Genomic DNA, 12,345 nt, shown 5'->3' with positions numbered 1-12,345 from the left:
GAATTTAGCAAGACCACTGGATAAAATATCATTATTAAAAAACCAATTGTATTTCTATATAATAGGAACAAACAAATAGGAAATGAGGTACAAAGGTTCATATAAAAGTTTCCAAATAATCAAATGCCTAGGAATAGATCTAGTAAAATAAGTGTAAGAACTTTACATAAAAGACTAGACATTGCTGAGAGAAACTAAAGATTTAAGTAAATGATGATAGACCAATTAGATATCTGTGTTAAAAAAAAGGAATCTTAACACCTAAGTCACTCAAAATACAAAAATTAACTTGAGATAGGTTATAAGCTGAAATGTGGAAGGTAAACTATAATGCTCCTAGAAGATTATTTAGGATATCTTCACAACCTTGGAGAAGGCAAGGAACACAAACTACAACAAAAACCCACTAACAAGAAAAGAAAAGATTGGTGAATTGCACTTCATAACATTAAGTTCTATTCATCAAGAGACTAATAAAAGTAAAAAGTAAGCCATAGGCTGGAAAAGGTTATTTTCAATACATATATCAAAAGACCCATATCCAGACCATAAAAATTTCCAATAAATCAATAAGAAAAAAATTAATAAAAAAGAAACTGTGGGCCAAAGGTGTGAACAGGTCCTTTATAAAAGAGAATACACACGTGGAAGATATGCATATGAAAAGGTGATCAGTGGAAATTAGCCATCAGGAATGCACTTGAAAGCCATAAAAAAATGCCACTATAGACCCGAAAGAATGGCTAAAATTAAAAGAACTGACAGTATCTAGTGTTGAGAAGCATATACAGGAACTCTGACTGCCATACATTGCTGAGGGGAGTGCAAACTGAATTAATCATTTTGAACAATTCTTTGACAGAATCCATTAATGCTGATCACACATATACTCTATTACATAGCAGTTATACTCCTAAGTATATAGCCAATAGAATGATTGCATATGTTTATCAAAAGATATGTAAGAATGGTCATTTTAGCTTTATTCATAATAGCAAAAATCTGGAAATACTCCACAAATTCATCAACTGAACAGTGAATAAATGAAACGCTCATAGAAATGGCAAAAAAAAGAATTACAGAATACATGTAATAACATGGATAAATCCAGCAGACATAATGTTGAGGGAAAAAGCATACAAATTGTATAGTTCATTACATGAAGGTCAAGAATAGGCCAAATTAATCTATTGTGATAAAAGTCAGAAGACTGGTTATTCTTTATTTTGATAAAGGGCAGAAGAGGGTGTATTGGCCTTAAAAGGAAATGAGGTAGGCTTCTGAGGGTGGTGATAATGGTCTACACCTCAATGTGGGTGGTGGTTATGTAGGTACTTAAATTATTAAAAAACCCTGGTTTTTGTTCTTCAATGTATATAACTCAGTTTCAAAAGTCATAATACATAATTACAAATAATATTTGTAGAAATCATATTTAAATGTGAGTTTGAAAGAAGAAAAATAAAAGCTTACTCCAAGGGATTTTTTGGCCTAGAATCTGGAAGGATAACATTATCATTAACTGAGATGGGGAAGGGAATGTGTGGAACATATACTATAGGTTAGATTGAAAGCTCAGTGTTGGACATATTGGGTTTGAGATACCTATTAGACTTCCAATTTAATGTATAATTGGTAACAGGAATCTGGAGTTCAGTAGCAAGCTGCCCACTGGCATATAGACGGTGTTTTTAGCCTTGAGACTGGATACCATGAGCAAGGCAATGGGAACAGATAGAGAATACAACCAAGGATGGATCCCAGGCATGCTCTCACATCTAAGAGTGGAAACAGAAGCCTGCAGTATGTGCTGAGAAAGATGAACTGATCAGGAGTGTTACATCCTGGAAATCAAATAAAAGTATATCAAGGAGATGAGCATGAGTGACCTCATCAGATGCCACTGGTAAGTAAAGGAAGGTGAAGAATGAGAACTGAAAATTAGTTGAGCAATAAGAATACCATTGATGACCTTGGAAAAGGCAGATTGGGTGACAAAGAGGAAGCAAAGACATGAATGAAGTGAATTTAAAAGAGAATGAGGCTCTTTCGAGGAGGGGCGGAAGATGGCGGCGTGAGTAGAGCAGTGGAAATCTCCCAAAACAACATATATCTATGAAAATATAACAAAGACAACCCTTCCTAGAATAAAGACCAGAGGACACAGGACAATATCCAGACCACATCCGCACCTGAGAGAACCCAGCGCCTTGCGAAGGGGGTAAGATACAAGCCCCGGCCCCGCGGGAGCCGAGCGCCCCTCCCCCCAGCTCCCGGCGGGAGAAGAATAGGCAGAGCGGGAGGGAGACGGAGCACAGGGCTGCCGAACACGCAGCCCCAGCCATCCGGGCCAGAGTGCAGGGCCCTCGATACTAGGAAAACAGGGCAGCAAGAACAGTGAGCGGGCACTGGAGGCCGGGTGCCGGAGGACATAAGAAAAATGCGCGACCATTTTTTTTTTTGCTTTTTTGCTGTTTTGTTTTGGCGAGCGCTTTTTGGAAGACTGAAAGGGATAGGGACCCCAATACTAGGGAAACAGGGCAGCAAGACCGGTGAGCAGAGGCCGGAGGCTGGCACCGGAGAATAAAGAAAAACGAACAACCACCTTTTTTTTTAATTAAAAAAAATTTTTTTTCTTTTTCTTTTCTTTTTTTTTTTTTTTTTGGTGGTCGTTGTTTTGTTTTAGCGGGTGCTTTTTGGAAGTCTTAAAGGGGCAGGGTGGGACACTTAATCCAGAGGTAGGGAACCCGGGGATCTCTGGGCACCCTAACCCCTGGGCTGCAGGGAGGCCCCTTACGGAGATAAATAGCCTCCCAGCCGCTGCTGCTCCAACGCGACTCCACCACTTTGGAGCAGCTGCCCGAGCCAGGCCACGACCACAGCAACAGCGGAGATTAACTCCATAGCAGCCGGGCAGGAAGCAGAAACCCTGTCTGCGCGCAGCTGCCCAGCACAAGCCACTAGAGGTCGCTGTTCTCCCAGGAGAGGAGGGCCACAAACCAACAACAAGGGAAGTTCTTCCAGCCGTCACTCGTCCCAGCTCTGCAAACTATTCCTATCACCATGAAAAGGCAAAGCTACAGGCAGACAAAGATCACAGAGACAACACCAGAGAAGGAGAGAGAACTAACCAGTCTTCCTGACAAAGAATTCAAAATAAGAATCATAAACATGCTGACAGAGATGCAGAGAAATACGCAAGAGAAATGGGATGAAGTTCGGAGGGAGATCACAGATGCCAGAAAGGAGATCGCAGAAATGAAACAAACTCTGGAAGGGTTTATAAGCAGAATGGATAGAATGCAAGAGGCCATTGATGGAATTGAAATCAGAGAACAGGAACGCATAAAAGCTGACATAGAGAGAGACAAAAGGATCTCCAGGAATGAAACAATACTAAGAGAACTGTGTGACCAATCAAAAAGGAACAATATCCGTATTATAGGGGTCCCAGAAGAAGAAGAGAGAGGAAAAGAGATGGAAAGTATCTTAGAAGAAATAATTGCTGAGAACTTCCCCAAACTGGGGGAGGAAATAATCGAACAGACCACGGAAATACACAGAACCCCAAACAGAAAGGATGCAAGAAGGACAACACCAAGACACATAATAATTAAAATGGTAAAGATCAAGGACAAGGAAAGAGTGTTAAAGGCAGCTAGAGAGAAAAAGGTCACCTATAAAGGGAAACCCATCAGGCTAACATCAGATTTCTCAACAGAAACCCTACAGGCCAGAAGAGAATGGCATGATATATTTAATACAATGAAACAGAAGGGCCTTGAACCAAGGATGCTGTATCCAGCACGACTATCATTCAAATATGATGGTGGGATTAAACAATTCCCAGACAAACAAAAGCTGAGGGAATTTGCTTCCCACAAACCACCTCTACAGAACATCTTACAGGGACTGCTCTAGATGGGAGCACTCCTAGACAGAGCACAGCACAAAACACCCAACATATGAAGAATCGAGGAGGAGGAACAAGAAGGGAGAGAAGAAAAGAATCTCCAGACAGTGTATATAACAGCTCAATAAGCGAGCTAAGTTAGGCAGCAAGATACTAAAGAGGCTAACCTTGAACCTTTGGGAACCACGAATTTAAAGCCGGCAATGGCAATAAGTACATATCTTTCAATAGTCACCCTAAATGTTAATGGGTTGAATGCACCAATCAAAAGACACAGAGTAACAGAATGGATAAAAAAGCAAGACCCATCTATATGCTGCTTACAAGAAACTCACCTCAAACCCAAAGACATGTACAGACTAAAAGTCAAGGGATGGAAAAACATATTTCAAGCAAACAACAGTGAGAAGAAAGCAGGAGTTGCAGTACTAATATCAGACAAAATAGACTTCAAAACAAAGAAAGTAACAAGAGATAAAGAAGGACACTATATAATGATAAAGGGCTCAGTCAAACAAGAGGATATAACCATTCTAAACATATATGCACCCAACACAGGAGCACCAGCATATGTGAAACAAATACTAACAGAACTAAAGGGGGATATAGACTGCAATGCATTCATTCTAGGAGACTTCAACACACCACTCACCCCAAAGGATAGATCCACTGGGCAGAAAATAAGTAAGGACACGGAAGCACTGAACAACACAGTAGAGCAGATGGACCTAATAGACATCTATAGAACTCTACATCCAAAAGCAGCAGGATATACATTCTTCTCAAGTGCACATGGAACATTCTCCAGAATAGATCACATACTAGGCCACAAAAAGAGCCTCAGAAAATTCCAAAAGATTGAAATCCTACCAACTTTTCAGACCACAAAGGCATAAAACTAGAAATAAACTGTACAAAGAAAGCAAAGAGGCTCACAAACACATGGAGGCTTAACAACACGCTCCTAAATAATCAATGGATCAATGACCAAATCAAAATGGAGATCCAGCAATATATGGAAACAAATGACAACAACAACACTAAGCCCCAACTTCTGTGGGACACAGCAAAAGCAGTCTTAAGAGGAAAGTATATAGCAATCCAAGCATATTTAAAAAAGGAAGAGCAATCCCAAATGAATGGTCTAATGTCACAATTATCGAAATTGGAAAAAGAAGAACAGATGAGGCCTAAGGTCAGCAGAAGGAGGACATAATAAAGATCAGAGAAGAAATAAATAAAATTGAGAAGAATAAAACAATAGCAAAAATCAATGAAACCAAGAGCTGGTTCTTCGAGAAAATAAACAAAATAGATAAGCCTCTAGCCAGACTTATTAAGAGGAAAAGAGAGTCAACACAAATCAACAGTATCAGAAACGAGAAAGGAAAAATCACGACGGACCCCACGGAAATGCAAAGAATTATTGGAGAATACTATGAAAACCTATATGCTAACAAGCTGGGAAACCTAGGAGAAATGGACAACTTCCTAGAAAAATACAACCTTCCAAGACTGACCCAAAAAGAAACAGAAAATCTAAACAGACCAATTACCAGCAACGAAATTGAAGCGGTAATCAAAAAACTACCAAAGAACAAAACCCCCGGGCCAGATGGATTTACCTCGGAATTTTATCAGACATACAGGGAAGACATAAAACCCATTCTCCTTAAAGTTTTCCAAGAAATAGAAGAGGAGGGGATACTCCCAAACTCATTCTATGAAGCTAACATCACCCTAATACCAAAACCAGGCAAAGACCCCACCAAAAAAGAAAACTACAGACCAATATCCCTGATGAACGTAGATGCAAAAATACTCAACAAAATATTAGCAAACCGAATTCAAAAATACATCAAAAGAATCATACACCATGACCAAGTGGGATTCATCCCAGGGATGCAAGGATGGTACAACATTGAAAGTCCATCAACATCATCCACCACATCAACAAAAAGAAAGACAAAAACCACATGATCATCTCCATAGATGCTGAAAAAGCATTTGACAAAGTTCAACATCCATTCATGATAAAAACTCCCAGCAAAATGGGAATAGAGGGCAAGTACCTCAACATAATAAAGGCCATCTATGATAAACCCACAGCCAACATTATATTGAACAGCGAGAAGCTGAAAGCATTTCCTCTGAGATCGGGAAATAGACAGGGATGCCCACTCTCTCCACTGTTATTTAACATAGTACTGGAGGTCCTAGCCATGACAATCAGACAAAACAAAGAAATACAAGGAATCCAGATTGGTAAAGAAGAAGTTAAACTGTCACTATTTGCAGATGACATGATACTGTACATAAAAAACCCTAAAGACTCCACCCCAAAACTACTAGAACTGATATCGGAATACAGCAAAGTTGCAGGATACAAAATCAACACACAGAAATCTGTGGCTTTCCTATATACTAACAATGAACCAACAAAAAGAGAAATCAGGAAAACAACTCCATTCACAATTGCATCAAAAAAAATAAAATACCTAGGAATAAACCTAACCAAAAAAGGGAAAGACTTATACTCTGAAAACTACAAGTCACTCTTAAGAGAAATTAAAGGGGACACTAACAGATGGAAACTCATCCCATGCTCGTGGCTAGGAAGAATTAATATCGTCAAAATGGCCATCCTGCCCAAAGCAATATACAGATTTGATGCAATCCCTATGAAACTACCAGCAACATTCTTCAATGAACTGGAACAAATAATTCAAAAATTCATATGGAAACACAAAAGACCCCGAATAGCCAAAGCAATCCTGAGAAAGAAGAATAAAATAGGGGGGATCTCACTTCCCAACTTCAAGCTCTACTATAAAGCCATAGTAATCAAGACAATTTGGTACTGGCACAAGAGCAGAGCCACAGACCAATGGAACAGACTAGAGAATCCAGACATTAACCCAGACATATATGGTCAATTAATATTTGATAAAGGAGCCATGGACATACAATAGCGAAATGACAGTCTCTTCAACAGGTGGTGCTGGCAAAACTGGACAGCTACATGTAGGAGAATGAAACTGGACCATTGTCTAACCCCATATACAAAAGTAAACTCAAAATGGATCAAAGACCTGAATGTAAGTCATGAAACCATTAAACTCTTGGAAGAAAACATAGGCAAAAACCTCTTAGACATAAACATGAGTGACCTCTTCTTGAACATATCTCCCCGGGCAAGGAAAACAACAGCAAAAATGAATAAGTGGGACTGTATTAAGCTGAAAAGCTTCTGTACAGCAAAAGACACCATCAATAGAACAAAAAGGATCCCTACAGTATGGGAGAATATATTTGAAAATGACACATCCGATAAAGGCTTGAAGTCCAGAATATATAAAGAGCTCACACGCCTCAACAAACAGAAAACAAATAACCCAATTAAAAAATGGGCAGAGGAACTGAACAGACAGCTCTCCAAAAAAGAAATACAGATGGCCAACAGACACATGAAAAGATGCTCCACATCGCTAATTATCAGAGAAATGCAAATTAAAACTACAATGAGGTATCACCTCACACCAGTAAGAATGGCTGCCATCCAAAAGACAGAGAACAACAAATGTTGGCGAGGCTGTGGAGAAAGGGGAACCCTCCTACACTGCTGGTGGGAATGTAAGTTAGTTCAACCATTGTGGAAAGCAGTATGGAGGTACATCAAAATGCTCAAAACAGACCTACCATTTGACCCAGGAATTGCACTCCTAGGAATTTACCCTAAGAATGCAGCAATCAAGTTTGAGAAAGACAGATGCACCCCTATGTTTATTGCAGCACTATTTACAATAGCCAAGAATTGGAAGCAACCTAAATGTCCATCGATAGATGAATGGATAAAGAAGATGTGGTACATATACACAATGGAATACTACTCAGCCATAAGAAAAGGGCAAATCCAATCATTTGCAGCAACATGGATGGAGCTGGAGGGTATTATGCTCAGTGAAACAAGCCAAGCGGAGAAAGAGAAATACCAAATGATTTCACTTATCCGTGGAGTATAAGAACAAAGGAAAAACTGAAGGAACAAAATAGCAGCAGAATCACAGATATCAAGAATGGACTAACAGGTACCAAAGGGAAAGGGGCTGGGGAGGATGGGTGGGTCGGGAGGGATAAGGTGGGGAGAAGTGGGGGGTATTAAGATTAACATGCATGGGGGAGTAGGAGAAAAGGGAGGGCTGTACAACACAGAGAAGGCAAGTAGTGATTCTACAACATTTTGCTATGCTGATGGACAGTGACTGTAAAGGGGTTTATGGGGGAGACCTGGTATAGGGGAGAGCCTAGTAAACATAATATTCATCATGTAAGTGTAGATTAGTGATACCAAAAACAAAACAAAACAAAAAATAACAGGGCAGTTCCTGTGTGGTAACCTCCAATGAGTTCTACACAAGGGTATAAAGGGCATATAAAAGTGTAGGCAAAGGGTCTGTTTGTGTTTATACAGAAGATCAAAGCCTAATTGGGCTACCCCGAAAATGAACTAAGATACGATATGAAAGAGAACTTCCAACATCAGCACTCTCTGGAAGACTCATGCCAGAAGATGATCATCAAAAACCCCCAACAAAGATCCACGCACTGCCACAGCTGTAGATGCACTCATCCCACCAGCTCCTGGACTTGCCATGGGAATGAAGGAGATATCTAAGCTGGCCTGTGCATACAGTAAAACAACAAATTTGACTGTATGTATACTGTTGGAACTCAACCAAGAATTAGGAGAGGTGCAAATTGTAGCGCTCCAAAATCTTACAACTACAGACTATTTACTGTTAAAAGAACATAAGGGATGTGAACATTCCCCAGGAATGGGTTGTTTTAATTTGTCTGATGTCTCTCAGACTGTTCAAGTTCAGTTGGACAATATCCACCATATCATAGATAAGTTTTCACAAATGCCTAAGGTGCCTAACTGGTTCTCTTGTTTCACTGGAGATGGCTGGTAATTACAGGCATGCTTTGGTTATGTAACTATACTCCTATTATGTTAATGTGTGTGCGCAATTTAAGTAGTAGCTTAAAACCTATACCTGCTGAAGTTACTCTACAAGAAGATATGTCAAAGAAATAATCAATCTTCCCATGTTCTCTGCCGCCTGCTACTTCTATAGCTTTTCTTCTTCCTTCCTAATTACAACCCTTAAATAGAATTCATGCCTCACATCAAATTTACTGAGTATCATAATTCTTCCAAGTGGTAAAGATACCTCAAGACAAATGCTGGGCATAGAAGCTACAGGGCATAAATATGCAAAGAAATAAAAAGCTAACCATTTCAAACAATAAGGCTTCTCTCTCACTTACCAACTTTACATTTCCCTGTATGGCCCCGGAAGATGACTGGTTAGCCAGAGACGGGTAAGATTCCTCATGGGAGGAACAACCTAAGACAGGCACAGTCGCAGGGGGATCATCAGGTGAGAAATTGGGGATCAACAGAGGTGAGGCTTAGAACCTCACCCCCCCTTTCTGAGAGAAATCTGCTGCATACGTGGATGTTTTATTGCCCTTGTCTAGCTTGGATTAACACATAGTCTACAGGCACACACCTGATCATCTACATTTGCTCTCTTACAACACTAAACTATGTTTTCTATCTTTATCTTGTATCTACCTACCACTTCAGCATTTTATTAAAAATAATAATAATAAAGAGAGAAATGTGGTATCCACATATAAATCAAGTATAAAAACCAAATGAGTATTCATATTTGAACTTTTTATAGTTCATAATGCATGAGCAAAACCGACGGTTTCTGTGATGGCTGCCCTTGTACTGTTCACCATGTAAGAACTTATTCACTATGTAAGAATTTGTTCTCCATGTAAGAACTTGTTTGTTATGCCTCAGAAGATTGGAGACTGACGAAAATTAGGCTTGGGGTGGATTAATGATTGTGCATTGAGCATTTACTCCCCTATACAGAATTTTATTGTCGTTAACAACCATTTGATCAATAAATATGAGAGATGCCCTCACAAAAAAAAAAAAGAAAGGACAGACTTCCAATGGTAAAATAAATAAGTAACCGGGATGTAATGTATAGCATAAGTAATATAGTCAAGATATTGTAACAGCTTGGTAGGGTGATAGCTGGAACCTAGAATTATGTATATAAATGTTTTATCACTGTGTTGTACACTTGAAACTAATGTAATGTAATACTGTGCATCAACTACCCTTCAATAAAAAATAATTATCTAAAAAAAAGAGAATGAGAAAGGAGGCTTGGAGATAACCTATAGACATCACTCTGAAGGAGTTTTGTGGCAGAGGAGAAAAAGGAAAATGTTATGCCATCTACAAGGGATATCAAGCTTTTTCTATAGGTTAGGAGAAATAACAATATTTACATGCTGATGGGAATGATCTAGTGGAGAGCTTATGTAGGAAAGAAAGAAAATCTGGGACTATATTTTTGCGTAGGCAACAAGATTGAGGATCAAGAGCACAAGTGAGATTTACCTTAAAAGAGAACATGGGAGTTGATCCGTGGAAACACATGGGAAAGCAAAATATGAGGGCAGATACTGTAAGCAAGTAGATGTGGAGGTAGGAGTCTGTGAAAGTTATATTTTGATTGCTTAATTTTCTCAGGAAGGAAGCAGGTCATCAGCTGAAAGTAAGGAAAGGAAAGGAAGTTTGGGGGGTTTGAGGAAAGCAGATAAACATAAAGTCTTTCAAGAGAAGGTGAGAATGAATAGACCTGAGATACATGATGGTCTGACAGCATTGGTCATGTGAAGTGTATGGGCATGAATATGGTTTTGTATTTTTCTACAATTATTATCAGTTCATAAGGACTGACACAGAGCAAGTGGAGAGATTAATATAACCAGAGTTGTGGTTTTTGTGAAGTATGTACAATATTGAGAGATGCAGCATATACATAAAGAACTGAGAGAAGAACAGGTGTAGTACATACATAAGGATGTGATTTAATTGTTGTCTATGAAATTTAAGCTAGATGAAGAGAGGAGGAAAGCACTGAGGGGAGAAAGAGTTAAAAGGCGGTAGGATCAACAGACTGGAAGATCCAATAAGGTCAAAGGGTTGTTGGGGTCAGGCAATCAGAAGAAGTACATTGGGAAGACAGGAGAGGTGGTAACTGAGTAGAATGCATAAAACTGAATTTATGTGACTCTATAGCATCTTACTATGCTGATGACGATAATGGGATATGTGCTGGGGACTTGATAATGGGGGGAATCTAGTAACGACAATGTTGCTCATGTAATTAGATATTAATGGTACCAAAATAAATTTTAAAAAAGAAAAAGCAAAAGCAAAGAACAACAAAAAAAGAAAGCATAAATACAGACAGTTCCATTTAGAGTTAAAATTCCAACATACCTCTCTTTTTTTTTTCTTATTTTATTTTCAGACCAAACTACCAAGAGAGAGAAAAAGCTATTCTTAGTATGAGTTTGTAACAAATAGCTCAGGCATCAGAGGGTAATTGAGTAAAGAGCCAATGGATTACAAACAAACAAACAAACAAACAAAACACTGAACTTATGGTTGAACAGCAGTTATTTGTAAAGATAAGGTATACCGTATGACCATGGGAAGGAGTTTTGGAGGGAGAGTGGATGAAAGACCACTGGAGGAGAGAAGTCTCAGGAACTGCAAGGTTGAGTATTCTGGAAAGATTGTTTTTTGTATTTTAAAATTGTCATGAATTAAGGCAGGTATACCTACTGGAGGGAATGACAGTGGGCAAGCAGCTAAAACTGTTGACACATGAGGGGAAATAATGCAGCTGTTGATAGATGGCAGCAACAATAAGGGCTAACATGACATAATATGACAACTTGAGCTTTGTGGTAAGGCCTTTGTGTGTGCGTAAGATTGAAAATGTTTTGAGAGGAAAATGAGGAACACCCATCTCACCCACAGGCCCAGGGGAGTGCTGAGGGCTGGTGAAAGAAAATAGCTTCTCCTTGAGATGGCTGAAAAGGAGGGAATACTTCCAACAGAGAAGTTACATTTCTATTTGTACAAGAATGTGAAAGGGATTTTAGTTCCATAAATACCATAAATCCTACAGAGCAGAGGAGGAGGATTAAAGGAGTTAGGCAGGAGACTGAACAGGAATTGTACAGTGCTGTATCAGGGTGGAACTCCTCAAAATACCATCAGACAACCTCTTATAAAGGAAAGCTGAATTTATTAGAATTTACTTTGTAAGGTACTATGCAGGTTGCCTGGCTTTCAGACCATTTAAAATGTCTCGGATATTCCTGGATCAAAAACAGTGAGTATCCTTATGGAGCACCATGAAGGGTTTGGGCAGCTTTCTAGGTTTCTTAGTTCAACAACATTCTCCTATGTTGATACATGGTAATACAAAGTCTTAAGCAAATGAGACCTTTGTGCATTTTGTTATGTTGTCTACCTCTGT

Source organism: Manis pentadactyla, chromosome 7 (assembly GCF_030020395.1).
Source record: "Manis pentadactyla isolate mManPen7 chromosome 7, mManPen7.hap1, whole genome shotgun sequence".
Taxonomy (NCBI): domain Eukaryota; kingdom Metazoa; phylum Chordata; class Mammalia; order Pholidota; family Manidae; genus Manis; species Manis pentadactyla.
Note: the sequence above shows the minus strand (reverse complement) of the source record.